Genomic DNA, 17,214 nt, shown 5'->3' on the forward strand with positions numbered 1-17,214 from the left:
AGAGAGAGAGAGAGAGAGAGAGAGAGAGAGAGAGAGAGAGAGAGAGAGAAAGAGAAGACATATGTTGTGAGAAATATATGTATATTTTTTATTGCATCAGAAAGACCAAAAAAAAAGAATGTAATTATACATGACAATAGTCTGACAATAGCAAAATAAAAATACTTTGATATGTTACAGTGAATTGACAGAGTTGATAGAAGAGTTGTTCTCAACTATTTTTTTAAACTTGCAGCCCCTTTGGTTCTCATTTTTCTCAGATGGACCATCATAGCCATTCAATTCTTTTATTCTTTTATTCTTTTACTTGTTTCAGTCATTTGGCTACAGCCTTGCTGGAGTACTACCTTAAAGAGATTTTATTCGAAGAAATCAACCCCAGGACCTTATTCTTTGTAAGCCTAGTACTTCTATTGGTCCCTTTTGCAGAATCACTAAGATGTAAATACATCAACATTGGTTATCAATTCAGAGTCAATAAAAGTGTACCAATCCAGAACAGTGGATTTACTGAACTGTAATGGTTTTTATTCGAATAAAAACCTTTAAGGTAGCATTTTTTCGAATAAAAACACTTTAATCTAGCATGGTGAGTAAGGCAAATCTTTAAAACAGAGGTCAGCACTAAATTAATGTTGCTGGATGGAGTGAAAAAAAGAGAGCTCCTCCTGTTGGGGGAAAAATAATAACATGTACTCTGGTGAAGGAATGACGGTTGCAATGTATTGTTTTACTTTCAATGTAACAAAGCTGTTTTTAATTTCATCATCTGCCGGTGTTCCTAGTTTCTCATGGCTTGAGTTGAAGGCTATTGCCAACAAACATCCACTGCCAGATGTTTCTAGTCTGTCCTTAATTGAAAAATTATAAATCTGATCACTGTGAGGTATGGAAAGTCTCAAACAATTGTTCTCAACCGTTTTTTTTTTTAACCTATGGACCCCTTTGATTCCTATTTTATTTGTATGGACTTCCATAGCCATCTGAGGTTTTAAAAATCCTGTTATAGTTTTACAATTGGATATTAATAGGAATTGTATTAAGATATTGATAAAACATTTTGTGTATTGTAAATTCATAAAACCAATTTATTGCTCATAAATTTTATCAACAAAATTTTATGTGGACCCTTAGGGTCAGATGGACCCTACTTGAGAACCATTGTTCTAAAAGTTCATGCTCTTGTCTTTCGACAAGAATAAAGAGCAAGAGTATGGAATGTTAGATTTACCATGCATCATAATTGTCAAACTTATCGACATCCTATGAACTGTTATTGGTGACTGTTAATACTTGATAAATATATTTGGTCAAGTCACTTGTGAGGTCTCTCATGAGTGCTACTTGTAACATGGAATCCAGTACAACCTTTTGCATGGTTGGTTTATCAACAGCTAAACTGGCACCCCTATAAGGTTTGCTTGGTGGGGAGGGTTGCTATTAATTCAACATGACTGATAAAAACAAGATCAGTTGAAAGGACTAATGTAGGCTCAATTACTATCAAGCAATAGCATGGGCCCTCAAAAATTTTGGGTTAGTGTCTGGTGTACTGGAAGACCACTGGGAGTGAAGCACCTCTTAGTTTTTGTTAAAGCATGTATCTAGAACCCACTTCAAACCCAGGCTATGTCTGCCCCAATAATTGGCAGTGATTTGGTCAGCAAATCCTCTCCAACAGTTAACAATTAATGGCAAGATGTGCTGCTATAGATTGCACTATCCTCAAGTATGTACACTTGTGACTGGGTACCATATTTGAACTTGTATTCCCACAGAAACTCTGAACTCATTGGTTGAAGCTGGATCAACCTGCCCCAGGTAAATGTCACCACAAACAAACAAGAATAATTATCTTAAGATTGTTGATGCTTGGCAGGTGATATTAACTGTCATTAAATTAGTAGAATTGTTAATGAGTTGAATAAAATTCTTTATGGTATTTAGTAATTGCCCTCTGTTTTCTGAGGTAAAATCCCACTATTGACTTTCATCTTTCTGTTGGGGGTCTCTAAAATAACATAAGTACTGGATTTAATATAATTAACAGTTTTTAGGGCAGTAAGCTGGCAGAATCATTAGCATGCAGGGCTAACTATTTAGCAGCATTTCATCTGTCTTTATGTTCTGAGTTCAAATTCTGCGAGGGTTGGTTTTGCCTTTCATCCTCTTGGGGTTGATAAAATAAGTACCAGTTGAACAGTGGGGTTGATTTTATCAACGTAACCCCTCCCCCGAAATTGCTGGCTTTGCACCAAAATTTGAAACCGATATAACTGACAGTTTCTTTTCATCCAAATTTCTGTTCTTAGCAGTCATTATTTGCTAAAGGCAGAAGATTGGAAGAATTAGTGGGAAAATGCCAGAAATGGTGGTGGAATATTAGGTAGTATTTAGTTACACCTTTATATATTGTTATTATGAATCCCATCATGGTCAACTCAGTTTTCAGCCCTCCAGAGTGGATAAAATAATTACCAATGAAGTTCTGTTCTTTCTGTTCAGCTATTTTTGATCCCTTGCCACATAAAGCTTCAACATGGCACTATCAGTTTTTTTTTGTACTACCTCTCTGTGCTGACAAACTGCAGTTTGCAAAAATGTTTCCATCCTTTCGGGGTCAATAAAATTAGTACCAGCTGAGCACTGGGGGTTGATGTAATCAACTTATCCATCCCCTAAAATTGCTGGTCTGGTGCCAAAAAGAAAAAAAAAATTAAAACAATATTTCTTCTAATCCACTCCTTTAAGCTGATTCTTTATTTATTATTGACTCTGAAAAGGAGAAAGGGCAAGTTGACTCCCATAAAATTTGAACTTAGAATGTAGAGAGCTGGGATGGATACCACAAGGCATTTTATCCAATGCTCTAATGACATCTTTGTCAGTTTTTAACCTCAGTGAATTACTTGGGTTGATATAAACAGCTGTACCTCTACTACTAAAGTGTGGCCTTGCGCTAATGATAAAAGCATTTATTAAAGCAACTGCTGTTAATTTTTCACAATTTGACATCGTTTGGCAGGTTGTTATTGATTGAAAGATATTGCTAACCTTTTTATTGATCAGTATAAGACAACTATCTTATTTTTCTTTGAAAGCTGTTGACATTTTATTATTGTTTCAGGGTCTTTCAAAGACATTTTATTATTGATTTGTAGTTTCTTATGTATTTTTGTCATTGTTTCACATGAATTGAAGGTCCATCAATGCTTTGTTGTAGTCGGTGGCATTGTTAGTTTTTGTTATTTGTTGTCTTAAGAATTATTAACTGTAGATAAAAATACTTCCACTATTCCATCCATCCATCCATCCATCCATCCATCCAACCATCCATCCAACCATCATTACATTTCCCAGCTAGATTCCCAAGTGTGAACACTGAGACTATGAATATTATCCAACCATCTCATTCTTGGTCTACTCCTGCCAGTTGACTCAACTTGAAGAATCCATCTTGCAATTCTTTCCTGTGATATTCTAATCCCATGTTCACAGAACTGGAGGCATAGCTTCTCAATGTAGAGAAATAATGGCTTGACCAGGAGAGATTCTCTGATCTCTGAGCTATGCACCTTGATTTTTCGAGGGAGTCCCATTTCAGCTGCTTATATTTGTGATCATACACCTTCAGTCATTACCCAACTTTCTTAATCACATGTAAGAATAGGTACATAAACTGATTTGAAATTAATGAGTTTGGCTCTTTCTTTTACCAACCTTTCTTCTTCTAAGGATTAAATGCTGGAACTGGTGCATTAAATGCTGGACTGTGCCAGGACCTGCAATTCTAGCCCCATTTCAGCCTCCTGCTTCCTATCACTCAAAAATACAACCTCAAGCTATTTAAACTTCTCCAGTTGTCTCAGTGATGTTCCATCATCTTGAGGAATGCACTAGGAAGATTTTTCCCAACATAAGAAATAACCAAAATATAGTTAAATCCTGTGATTAAGGCTGACAGCTTTGAAGTCTGGACATTTCTGACTTGTCAGCCATTTTCAGTGGAAGTACCATTTGGTTTGCTTTACTTCATAGGAATGATCATAAAAATTTAAAACATTGCATGGTGCCAGAGGTATGAGATTAAGGACTAATTTAAAATTATCCTTATTTTGACAAGTTGATAATATATCACTGCATGAGAAATGCTGATGATTAATCATTACAAAACAATTTTTAATGTCATGTGATGTCTTGACTGTTTGCTTGTGCTTTACAACGTTTGATAGTTCATTGTTAATTCACATTAGATAGCAATTTTAACTGTTTGTCTAGAGCTGAAAGTTACCAGTACTTGTCAATATTTGTCACATGTTACTAAGGTAGTGAGCTGGCAGAATTATTAGCATGCTGAGCAAAATGCAGTATACTTATGTTCTGAGTTCAAATTCTACTGGGGTCAACATTGTCTTTCATCCTTTCCGGATCAATTAAATAAAGTACCTGTTGAGCACTAGGGTTGATGCAATTGACTTAATTACTCCAGGATATGAGTATAAAAGGAACTGCATCTCTCTGCTAAGACATATGGAGCCAGTGTGGAAGAGTAGGCTTACCAAAGTAGTATGATTTCAAGCTCAAATTCACAGCTGCAACATCAGACTGTGGTTGGTGGAGAGAACACGCTGAGGCCCTTGTCCTGCAGAGGACTGAACATGGGCAATCCAGTTCCATCCAATATGTCAATAGGTGAGTCAAAACTTGTCAATACTTACCAAATATTACTATACCAATGTCTGTGTCAATACTTGTCAATACTTGTCAAATATTTCTGTCAGAATGTGAGTCAAAATCTCATCATTATTTGTCAATACTTGTCATATGTAACTATGATAATGTGTGTATTAGTACTTGTCAACACATATCATATTTGTCATATTCTAGTATGTCCATACTTGTCATATGTTTCTAATATCTCAATAGAAAGGGTTAAAAGCTTAATGTTATTACTCATGAAATATTACTGGCAGACAGTTGCTGATTGATTTTTAAAATACTAGACCAAGTTACAAAACATTGACCATAACACTTTGCAGTGTATTTAAGACTGATAGTGGACATCTGGCGTGAATGCTTGCAATACAATAGATTCTACTACAGGTATCCCAAGGACCAAGTAGTGGTGTTAAGCAGGGTGACAAGTTAAGTCTGCCACCTATGTAAGCTATGACAGGATTCAAACTCAGAATGCAATGCTGAAAAGCATCTTATCTGATGATCAAATTCCATCAGTCTACTGTCAGAGATTGTTACATTATTTATCAAACTTGAGAAGGATGAATGGCAAAGTTGACCAGGGCAGGGTTTGAACTAAAAACACATCAAGCTAGAATAAAGACTCTGGTAATTCACACTTGATATTGTTGTTGTTTATTTCCAAGACAGACTCAAATAAGGAGATCTATGATCAAATATATTCTATTCTAGCTGTAATCACCCTTTCTTTCAGAATTATGTAGAATTATATTAGTCAAAGTGACTTCTTTTAGTACAAGACAATTAGATGTTACATGAGAGATATTTGGTTGTCATTTCTATCAAGTCGTGTTACCATATAGAGACTCCCTTATTTACTCATAAATTGTTTTTGTTTGTGTAGTCATGTTTTGTTAGTGTATTATTATTATGCAGAATAAGGCAGTGAGCTGGCAGAATCATTAGCACACCAGGCGAACTGTTTAGTGGAGTTTTGTATGTCTTCATGTTCTGAGTTCGAATTTCACCAAGGTTGACTTTGCCTTTCATCCTTTCAGGATTGATAAAATATGTACTGGTTGAGTACTGGAGTTCATGTAATTGACTTACCCCATTTCCTGAAATTGCTGGTCTTTTGCCAGAATTTGAAATCAATATTATCTGTCAGAATTTACTCAACAAGAGGACGTTTAAACTAAATTCACATTATTGTAGCAGATTACATTCGAAAAGTTTAGAAATAAAATGATTAAGAAAAAAAAAAAGACTTTGATATTTGCTACTAAATTGATAAAACTTTATAATTTGTACAGCTTAGGAATTTTATTTATTTTTTAACATATGGCAGTGCTGCAGTTTGACCTCAAATTTGGTGGTTAAAAATAAACTAAAGAACTTAAGAACTCAACATTGCAGAGATTTCGATTTCTCATACAGTTTTCGCAAAAAGTTGAAATAGATAAATAAATAAATAAGTATACGGGCGCTTTTCTTTTTTTTTAGTTTTTGAGAGAGAGAGAGAGAGAGAGAATTGAACAATCTTACAGATTTGACAGTTTGAGCCTATTATTTTAGCTGTGGAAAGATTGATTTCTTATCAAAATTATTTCCAATATTTCTCTATATGTGTCCATATCTGAACGTGGAGAAAGGAGAGATTTTTACCATTTATTTTTCAATTCTATAGAATATTCCCACTCACTATTCCATCCCCCACCACCTCCCATCTATCACCCATCACCCATCACCTATCAGCCACACACACAAATAAGTAAAAGAGAGGAAAATCACTTTGAATGTGAATGTTACTGAATTCATTATTTCTATGATCAATGAGATTTTATTCCAATGACCAATCTGTTTCCCATATGCTGCAGACAGCTTCTGCATTCCAGTTGCTATCAGACAAAAAGATTATCAGTTCTATTTCATAAGATAAAAAGGAAGAAAGAAAAATTCTTGCCAAGTTATTAAGAATTAATATATCTAACAGTGTTCAGGCATTAAACATCATTTTGTTAGTCTTTGAGGTTATAAGAATCCTGGAATTCTTACTATTTTCTCAAATGCATATTGATGTAAACTATTTCAAGTGATTAGTATAAAACTCTGACTCATATGTTCCATGAGCTTCGGCAGTCCTGATAAATGTATTCCTATAGCTTGGCTTGACTAGGAACCTCAAGTTTGGTGGGAAAATATTTGGCAAAAGATGTTATAAAATAGAAAAAGATTCTAGTAATCATCATAATTATAAATGGTTATCATATATATATACTTTATTTTGAGTATTAGCTTATGGATGAGTAATCTGTTTTGGGGTGTGTATCAGATCCTCCTTCATCAGGTGTAGATGTATGTATGTGAGTGTGTTGTGTGTATGTGTGTGTGTGTGTGTGTGTGTGTGTGTGTGTGTGCATGTATACATGTGTATGTTTATATATATCATATATATATATATATATATATATATATATATATATAACAGAGAGAGATGTGAAGATGTGAATTGAAATGCATGAGTTATTTAATGGTAATTAATATCATAACTGAGAAGGAGTGGCAAAGCTGTTAAAGAAACTGTTTGTGTATGTGTGTGTGTGTGTGTATGTGTGTGTGCCTTTGTCACCACCTCTACTACTTGACAATTGGTGTTGGTTACATTCCTGTAAATTTTAGTGGTTCGGCAAAAGAGATCAGTAAAATAAATACCAGACTTAAACAAATAGGTACGGGAGTTGATTTATTCAAATAAACACTTCAAAGTGGCGCCCCAGCAAGGCTGCAGTAGGTAAAAGGTAAAATGTAAAATGTATACCTTGATAGAAAAAAATTTTAAAAACTAGTTTTGGGATTAGTGAAAGCACATTAGTATTTTTTTTCTATGAGAATTATGAGCAAATATTGCAGAGAATGAACAGAGTGCTCAATCTGATAGCTTATCATTTCTAATCTTGTACTTCAGTGTCATGAGTTCAAATGCTACTGGAGTTAATTTTGCTTGTTACTCTTCTGAAGCTGGTAAAATGAAAAATGTCCAAGATTAAACGGGCAATTCAATTGTATTTAATATTGCCTTTACTAAAGTTAATTTTGTGTTCATTCGAAACAAATTGATGCTTTGTGTGTTGAGGCCAAGGCTGTCCAAGATAGAACACTGACCAGCCCATAAAAAGTTGATGATTCAAATCCTATCATCAACACCTCAAGGGAGATGTATAGCTGATTAAATTAACCTCTGTATATTGCTTACTCTTATGTTATCAACTGCTGACAAAGGAAACAGAAATTCAACACTAGTGAGTGTATTTCCGACAATATACTTATCACTCAATAACCCTGCTCTACTTTTCTCCAAAGGCACTAACAATATGACAGGAGTATTGGTGGGAATTAAAATTGGGTCACAAACTTGATTTGCTAAGTACTTACTACTGCTTCTTTGTGCCTAATTTTTTTTTAACATTGGCATAATGTAAAAGCATTATATAAAAATATAAAAATATAGAAATATTCCATCTATCTCATATTTAACATTGATTAATCTTCCAGTGGTCCTACATATATAAAAAACCACATAAATTCAATGAGAATAATTAGAATTAATATTTGATAATAAAAAGAAAATTGAGAATTGCTGTAAATTATTTCTTAGAAAAAAAATTATTGAGAGCCAATTGAAATATTTTAGTTCCCTCTCTGCATTCCTTTTGTTGTGTTAGCAAGCAATTTGATCATCTAAATCTTAGCAAATGAATATAATTCTGCTAATATTTGGTTCCATATCCACTAACCATTGCTTGTCTGATTTAATATCCTGAAAATATTCAAGTTCTTTTGCTGTTATTTCCTTTAAGTCATTTTCCATTTCTTCAAACGCCTTTCTTTTTCGTCATATATGTTCCTTGATACTTAATGTTAATAAAATCATTGCCACTTAGGTCATTTGAATGTTAAACTAATAGAATTTCCAAAATATTTCCTGAGTCAATGTCCTCAAAATCAAGGTCATTTCCAGCTGTAGCAATTTCATCTTTGTTTACTTTGATTTTGGAGGCACTAAATCTTATTATTGAATTCAGTCAAATGAGCCTGCCAGATTGCTCTCATACAGATGGGTGTCACTTCTTCCTGTGACTTGTAAATATCTTTGTTTAATTGTTTAATTCCTTTATTCTTCTTTTTTCATTTTTTTATTCTTTTATTTGTTTCAGTCATTTGACTGTGGTCATGCTGGAGTATCACCTTTAGTCGAACAAATTGACTCCAGGACTTATTCTTTGTAAGCCCAGTACTTATTCTATTAGTCTCTTTTGATGTACCGCTAAGTTACAGGGACATAAATACGCCAACATGGGTTGTCAAGCGATGGTAGTGGTGGGGGTTGCGGACAAACACACTCAAATACACATGCACACACACACGCACGCACACACGCACACACACATACCATTGGCTTCTTTCAGTTTCCGTCTATCAAATCCACTCACAAGGTGCCATGCAGTTGGACTGAACCCAGAACGGTGTAGTTGGGAAGCAAGCTTCTTACCACACAGCCACTCCTGCACCTGCTTCTTAGCACACAGCCACTCCTGCACATGCTTCTTAACATACATCCACTCCTGCACCTAATGTCAATTTTTTTTTTTACAAAAGTTCTTAATGAGCATCTTTTCCAGTTGCACCTTTTTTGCTTATGAGAAAGTTCTTTGAATACAATTAGTCTTGAACGAAACTGTAGCTCCCTAGACCATGGGCTGTAAAAACACTATTATCATTAAGTGAACTACGATGGCTAGAACTGTCACCAAGAATTAAAGGAGCTTTGAAAGACAACTAACTTTTCTTATATTAACTTCCAGCAACTGCACAAGACATATGATGTGAACTGATCTTCAAACAAACCTTTGCATCCATTTAATCATTTTGTTACCAGTTTTCTGTTGAAGTACTCTGCTTTTGTTTCAATAAATTTTGAAAATATCTATAAGCATTTACCTAAAACTGAAATACCGAAATACATGTATACATGTAAGTAGCACTCCAATACCATAATCATAAAAAATATTTAAAATTCTCACTTGGCCTGGCTGCAGTGATTTGCCAACAGGGCCATCTCAGCAATATAAGCAACCAGGCAAATCAATGCACTGGGGCCCTATTGCATTTATTTATTTGCAGCAAATCACAGCATATATATATATATATATATATATATATATATATATATATATGTATATCAAACTTGGGCTCTTAAACCTAAGAGGCCCTAGGGCAACAATCCAGAGTACCCATGTCTTAAAATAGCACTGTTTGCCATCTCATTGTCATCATCGTCATCATTGCCGCTGCCACCACCACACCTCCATGCCTCCACCACCGCCACCACCACCACCGCCACCACCGCCACCATCATTATTTAATGTCCTTTTTCCATGCTAGCATAAAGTTGGATGGTTTGACTGGAGCTTTCCAGCAGGAGAGCTGCATCAGGCACCAGTCTGATTTTGCTTGGTTTCTATGGTTGGATGCCCTTCCTAATACTAACCACTTTACAGTGTGTATTGGTTGCTTTTTATGTGGCACCAGCACATGAGCAAAAAAAAAAAAAAATAAAATCCAACCTTGTAGGTGATTTGAACTTATGACCTAATGAGCTCAGAATTACAATCAATATATTATTCAGTGTGTCAGTTTAGTTTTATACAAGGGAAACTGTATTGATCCTTCTTTAAAACTGACCAGAATTTAATACAACAGTTTGACGTGAAGGTGAAATAACATTCTCTAAAGCATGCTGTTATAATGTTATATTGGATCAATATAGCCAAGAGTAACCAAAATTGTAGAATAAAAGAAAGTTTTTATAATGACCATTAATGATAATTTGAATATTAATTCATATTTGTTGAGTTTATTAAATTTTTATTAAGTGATTTTGAATTTGTGATGTTTTATATTTGCAAATATTAATGTAAGAGAAAATCAGTAATAATATTGTTGTAAAGGAAAATTGAGAATGAATATAACTCTCTAAACTAATTTAGAAATATTATATTATCTGGCATGTTTGCTGGTTCTGCAGATATTGTCTATTTAAAGTAGATCTTGTGATTAATGCATAATTAATTCTAGAGTTTCACATAATTCATTTCAGTCTATTGACACACATGCCAGGGAAGAAACATTTTAATTCAGTCTTTTGTATGCATATATCAAAAGGATAAATCCTTCAATAATAATAATAATAATAATAATAATAATAATAATAATAATAACAGCAACAATAATAATTACATTTAATAAAGTTGAGTGCATTTCAGTTGGGATGAAATTCAGCAGGAAATGTTTTCATTTACAGATAAACTGAAACAATGTGTCAGCAATCAAGCCACTGTTTAACAACAATAATTCAGTCTCTCTCTCTCTCTCTCTCTCTCCATTTCTTTATCTCACCCTCTCTCTCTCTCTTCATATATATGTGTGTGCGTGTGAGTGTGTGTATAGATATGCATACACACTTATATTTGCATTTAAATATTACCATCTCTTTAACTTTCATGGCAACGTTTATTGAAGTATATCTTACATAGTCCCTTCGGCTCCATGACTCTAATAGTTTCAGCCAATTAGGTTGTTGATGTAAGATACTATCAAAAGAATTTAGCAATAAACACTCATTATAACATTGCAGTATTTTGGCCACGATAAAAGAATTGGAGTGATCTTCTGACAAAGAGAAAGACAATAGCTTTATAGCCTCATTCATGTATTTCCTACTTATATGCCAACAGGAATGAAGTTCTGTAATTACAACATCTATCATTATGAACTCTATTCATTGCTACTAATTCTTATTGTTCTTCTTTCAAGTATTATCTGTTGTCAAAGCATAAAGTATTCTTATTGCCATAACTTGTCTTGTGACTCGGAGTCAAGGACTTTGTAAGCTTAGTTCTTCGATTAATTTGAGACCTTTGGCATAAAAAGACACGGAGTACTTGACTTTGGCATGGATTGATTAAAGCTCCAATCAAACCACCTCCCTTTCTTCCATGCCATGAAGAGGTCAGTCAATACAGCTGAAAATATTGGCATTGACAAGGAACTGCATTTCAATTGCTTTGGTCAAATTCTGCATGCAAATCTTGACCAGCATTACAGGACGACATCAGTTACAAAGTTATTCTATTATTCTGTTATTCTGTTATTATGTTATTCTACAAAATCATCTGACTTTGTTAAACACAGAAAATTAGAAGAACCAATTGCTAGTCTTGTGATTGCAGAGAAAATGTAAAGGAGATTTAAGCAATCCTGTGAATGTTAAACGAGTCATAAGAACAGTTCATGTCTGGAAAGAGGACATCTTTATAGCTGATTAACCAACAAATGTTGAGTGGTGGACCTCCTTCAATCATATTCCAATAGTATAATTTGATGGAGATCCTAATTGATGTTATAGAAATATTTTCTCTATTTTCAACTAAAAGTCTATTTAGAGTCAATAATAATTTGATGATGAAAGAAGTTCTTTACTTTCTGAAAGTTTAATAAGATGATTTTGTCATTTTGTTATTCTCATTCACCTTAAAAAGATGTTTTTGGGATCTATTATTACTTTGGGATAAAAAAAAAAATAATAAAAGGTAAAATACATCTTAAAAAAGTTACACAAATTTGATTTTTATAAGATTTTGTAAACCATTTAAGTTTTATAGTGTATTGACTTTTAACATTTTTATTCCTGTCAGAAAAGTCTGTGCTGTTCAGAACATTTTAACTTTGATATTATATTAATATTGAAGCCAAAATATGTAATTACTATTTTAACTGTATCACTTAAATATTGGAATTTATGTTTCCAATAAATAAATAAATAAATAAATAAATAAATAAATGCATAAATAAATAAACAAAAATAAGAGCAAAATGAAAAAAAGTCATGAATGCTAGAAACAGAAACAAAATTAAGAATACTAAATTATAAGGAATTTAATTTTTCTGTTAAAGGTTGAACAGGGACAAGAGTTGTCCATGAGGGTATTAACTATTTTAGTATATTAGATTAGCTATTAAATAAACATTTTTTAAGTGAACCATCATTGGTAAATATAGGAAGTGTAGTTAATGTTTTGTTATTTTAGTAATTCTGTCAGTGATATTATAGTTCTTCAAAATAACACTGAAGGTAAGTGTAAGATAAATACAAACATAGGCATGGGCAAGGCTATATGTTTAAGAAGCTTGCATCCCAACCATGTGGTCTCAAGATCAGTCTGTCTTTGTAGCACCTTAGGCAGCATTTTCTACTAAAGTCTTGGGCTAACCAAAGCCTTGGGAATGGATTTGGTGGATGGAAACGAAAAGGAGCCCAATGTGTGTGTGTGTGTATGTGTGTGCGTGCACTTGTATTTGCATTATCCTTGTTCCCCACAATCACTTAACAACCAGTGTTGGTTTATTTATGTTTTCATAGCTTAGTGGTTCAGTGAAAGGGATTGATAAAACAAACTAAGTACCAGACTTAAGAAACAAAATAAGTATTGGTACTGATTTGTTTGACTAAACCCTTCGAGGCAGTGCCCCAGCATGGCTGTAGTCCAATGACTGAAACAAGTAAAAGGTAAAAAATATTTTATTCTTATAAACTTATAGATAAAATGCCAAAATAGTAAATTAGCAGAGTCGTTAAGTGTGTTGATTGAAAGCTTTGGTATATTTGTTTAATTGTTCTGACATTATTCAAATGGAGTTCAAACCACTGTTGGGGTTGTCTTTGCCTTTTCATGCTTTCAGGGGTCAATAAAAAAATATACCAATCTGCAATTGTGAAATGATGAGGCTGTAAGAACATTAGACTAGATAAATCACGCTATTTCTTCTGGCTTTTTGTGTTCTGTGCTCAAATCTTGCCATGACTAGCTTGACGGTGAAATTAATCCCTCGCCTGGTTAAACACCACCACCTGTCCCCTAGAGGCTCTAAGCATTTAAATGATTTTGGTGTCCCCATATATATGTAATTCAAAATATAAGCAATAATAAACCACAAAATATATTTTTATTTTTCAAAATGTAACAAAACCAATCATAAGATGGGAAATAATATTTATTTTTGTATACTTCCATTTTATTTATACTTGAAAGCTTTCTCCAAATTTTTATAATTGTAAAAGTTTTGGTCAGATCCTCACTATAACACCATGAACACTTCGAAATTATATTTCTGATCTTATATACCATTTTGAATATTATTTTAGCAAGTTTAAATGATTTTTTTATTATTTGTGCTGTAAACCATTTACCATTTCTGTAGTGCCCTCACTTTCATTGATGTCCTAAACACGTGCTAATTTTAATTTTAATGGTTAATCCAGTGCTTCCTTTGGTGCTTTTTGTGTACCCTATTCTGATGCAAGCAGGCCAGGTCGCCAGTTTGAGGATAACTTCCTTATCTCCTCTCAGCAATCTTGGAGGCAAGGTTTTTACACTTACTCTACAATATTATTCTAAAAACAAAACACTCACGTCATTGAAATGCCAAAACTACTAGGATAATGGTGACTAATTCATATCAATCTGAACAAATAAGCATTACACTTGACAGAGTAATGTGAATGCTAAAAGGTTAAACGTCTTTTTACTTTTTGCATTTCTTTTGCAGATTTTAATTTGAAATTGCCTGCGGAAACAGATTCTGTTGTATCTTGGGAGAGTCATTTTTGCCAATAAAAGTATATGCACTGGTTCTATTTAACTTCTTTTAATTGTTATAGCCAACTAAAACATGGCAATATGGCAGAATCATTAACATGCCAAACAGAATGGTTAGTGGCATTTCTTCATGCTTTATGTTCTGAGATCAAATATCAACAAGGTTGAATTTGCCTTTCATCCTTTCAGGGTCAATAAAATAAATGCCAGTCAATACCAGGGGTCACTGATGTAATTCAACCTTCCATCAAACTGACTGGCCTTGCACCAAGATTTGAAAGGATTATTATAGTCAATTAGTTAATAATTAACCAATTAACTAATTTATTGCTTAATTAATTGCTCAATCAATCAATCAATCAATCAATCTTTTGGCTTATTGGAGTCTTGTCATTGCTATGACCTTATTAATATGTCTTCATTATGCCAGGTCAGTGAAGATCTTTCCATGCTCAGTTTGTATCATTGATAATGTTGTGAATGGCAATGCAATGACTATGATAAACCAACCAATTAATTGATTGGTTGAAAGATTAATTGAGTAATTAATTGGCTTGTTAGTTAACTAATTAACTTTCATCATGAAAAGAAGTGAAATAGAAACAATGTATGAGTTTTTATTAGCAAAATGGACCTCCCAAAATACAACAACATGTTTAAATGTGCATATCGAAAACTCATTGAGGACAATTCTCCCATCAACAATTTGCTGAATAACAAAAGCCTCTGTTAACACAATGAAAATATCATGACTCTGCAAAAAGAGTCAAAAGAGGTTATTATGAACTATGAACCTAATATGTCTATCAATTCATATTTAAGAGGCTTAACTCAGAGCTACTAATTTTATGAATACTTTCAAAGTTTTATCAATGATTCCATATTTAAAAAATAAAATTTGTGAGCAATAAGTATTTACCCTTTATATTATTTTCACTGTTTATTGAAATTACTATAGTAATTATAAGTCCATTGGTGAGTGCATTAATCAGTCAGTTGCTTGTAGGTATATTCACTAATTGGTGAATTGTTAGCTAATAGATTATTTTTGGTAAAAACTGTTGATGAATGTATCTGTAGCTATTTTAATGGCATAAGTTAGTGTTCAAATGGCAGAAAAACTTGTTAATGGATAAGATAGCTAATAAAAGTATGAGACACTATAAAGCATTTGGAAAACAGAAAAGAGATGGACTGAAAAATAATGACAATAGATGGACAAAGCTAAATACAGAATGAAGACTCGGGGGATTGGAATAACACGAAAAGCGATGGAGAAATGAAATCAATAAATTTATGTGCATTACATGAATAAGACAATGTGAAATGAAAAGCTCTGCTCAAGGACATAATGTGTCACTTGGTCTTAGAAGTAAGCAAACAACTCACAAGCCACAGGGTACTGGTTGTGTGTGCAATACCTTAACCCCTTAGGCTATACGCCTTTATCTTTGTATGTTAAATACTGTCTCTTAATGACAGTTACTACTGTTAGAAACTGGCTTTATGCGCATCATTTGAGCCTAATGCCAGGAAAATAATGTTTTTGTAAAGAAGACATCAGTGTTGCTATTTAACATCTGTTTTGGCATGCCGGCACAGATTGGACAGGTTTTACAATGTCTCTTTACTACCTTACACCGTTCTTTATTATCTGGCACATACTGCAACAGAGAAAACTGGACAACTAGGTTATTGTATATGCTATTAACTCTTACTTTGGCATGGAATCCATGACTGGATGTCCTTCTTATCCCCAACCTCTTTACAGTATGGACTAGGTGCAATTCATCGTATCACCAGGATTAGTGAGGTTTTCGTTATAAAACTAAAGCGCCCTATCTTCCTTATATTGTCTCCATTCTCTTCTTATTTTTGGCATGTTTTTCTTATAGCTGAATGCCCTTCCTAATACAGTCTACTTTACAGCATAAAATGTGTGCATTTCATCATGCCTGAAGTAATGTACTGGGATAGCTGGTACATAATAGTAAAACCTTAGTAATGAAGGAATAAAACATAGGTCAATGAAGAAGGGTGTGGGCATGGGACTCACAAGCTATATTTTTTTTATATACAAACGTTAATATGATATGCAAAAGCCATGAAAATATGTCAACAAACAGAACCAATGCCAGGGTATACAGTGACCTGGCTGGCCATATGTTGTGCATTCCTCCTTTACCAGTTACGACTGTTTCATGAGTACAACTAAGAATGGCAATCTTTAGTATATGGTCTTACAATATTGTATCAGTAGTTCAGCAAGTTGTTGTCATCATCGTTTTTGTTGCTGTAGTCACTGTTGTTTAACCCTTTTGTTACCAACCCGGCTGAAACTGGCTCTGGCTCTGAGTACAAATGTCTTGTTTTCATAAGTTTTGAATTAAAATCTTCCACCAAACCTCAGTCAGAATTTATGTTCCTAACACTAGCTAAATGATAACTAAGTTATTTTACTAAATTCTTTGTTATATTTAAAATTAATTGAAAGAAACACAGAGCATCACAAAATAAATACAGTAACAAAAGGGTTGATGTCTATTTTTCCATGCTTGCATGGATTGGATGGAGTTTTTTGAGGTAGATTTTCTGTTGTCAGATTTCAATTCCTGTTGTCAACTCTCACCTGTTTCCATGTAAAATAATATTTCCTCATTGCCAGACTTTTATTTACAGAATATTGGAAATGAATGACGCTGCTTGTATAATAATGACAATCATTTTACAACTACCAAGTAATAACAAGACAAGAAAATGCAACATGCAAACATTCGCTCTCTCTCTCTCTCTCTCTCTC

Source organism: Octopus bimaculoides, chromosome 10 (genome assembly GCF_001194135.2).
Source record: "Octopus bimaculoides isolate UCB-OBI-ISO-001 chromosome 10, ASM119413v2, whole genome shotgun sequence".
Taxonomy (NCBI): domain Eukaryota; kingdom Metazoa; phylum Mollusca; class Cephalopoda; order Octopoda; family Octopodidae; genus Octopus; species Octopus bimaculoides.